We start from the raw sequence: 1,339 nt of genomic DNA, 5'->3' as shown, positions 1-1,339 counted from the left end.
ATTTCAACGCTTAAAACTAAGTCTTCATTAGCACGTGGTATTTTATTGACGTTATGAGATGAAGTAATGTTTTCGCGCCGATATATATATTACACAATAAGTAGGTGACCGCTGTCGTCTGCTGTGAAATCCTCATAAATCAGCAGAGATAAAGTGGGGCAGTGTTGACAGACACGCTAGCCTTGCGCGGATAGACATGCCGGACACACACGTTGGGTACAAAAGCCAGCAAATCATGATGTGACAAGTAATGTATTTAAACTGATATTCCAAATGAAATCAAAGAAAAAATGTACCAATTAGCAATTCACATTAGGCTTTAATTAACCTCCTATTTAGAATCATAGGTATACTCTCTGTATAGGATTGTAATGATGAGAAGTCCAGTTGTTTTGTTAATAACGTAGCTAATTGTGTTGATGTTCAGTTTGTTATAAACAACATTATGTTTACATTATAATAATCGTTCATCAACCCCACTGGCTCAGTGGTGAGCGGGCCTATATTTTGTGATCGACGCAACAGAGTTCTGGATTCAAAGAAATTCTATCTGGGAGCGCGGCTGTCTGATGCGAACAATACTATCGTTTTCTCGAAGCAACTTATGGAACTTTAGATATCCTACAAGGTTTTAAAGATCATAATCAAAATGTATTCGACATTTTAGTTTACAAATTGTACAAATATTGCCTTATAGATAGTCACGTGTATGATACATTTGTTGTGTGTTTAGAATAAGTAGGCATAATAAAGCGCTGAGCGTGCGATCACGACAAATTTTATTCCCTAGCAACACATTTCACATAACACCTGACTGCTCGCTTATCGTATTTTATATAACTACAGCAAATTGTCGCGCTTACGTCTGTATGTGCACGTGAAACAGCAGAAAGCGGGACTGATTCTTTTTTCAATGTTTTTTTTTTTAATTTTGACTAATATTACTACTGCCATATAAATGAAAATATTACAACTAATGTTGGATCTGGTTTTTAATATCATTATGCAAATTTCTTGCACACAAAAGTTGTGCAACACGACTGCATTGAACTCCCACGCGGTGACGGAGACCTAAATCTGTGCAATGGACCATTTAGGATGTCCGGTCGACATTTCCGAATTTTGTTAATAGTTAATTATATTAAAAAACTTTGACACGATAAACATATGGGCTGAACAAACAATACGTATCAATAAATAGGAAAATATCGTAATTTTATAGCACATTTGTAAGCAACAATCAAGTGATTTTATGACGCATGATTCTAACGAATTGTGCTGTTTGTAAATCACTAATCAGGAGATTATACTGCAGTTGTTTTGTACAATTTATCGAACG

Source organism: Papilio polytes, unplaced genomic scaffold (genome assembly GCF_000836215.1).
Source record: "Papilio polytes unplaced genomic scaffold, Ppol_1.0 DF823980.1, whole genome shotgun sequence".
Classification (NCBI taxonomy): domain Eukaryota; kingdom Metazoa; phylum Arthropoda; class Insecta; order Lepidoptera; family Papilionidae; genus Papilio; species Papilio polytes.
Note: the sequence above shows the minus strand (reverse complement) of the source record.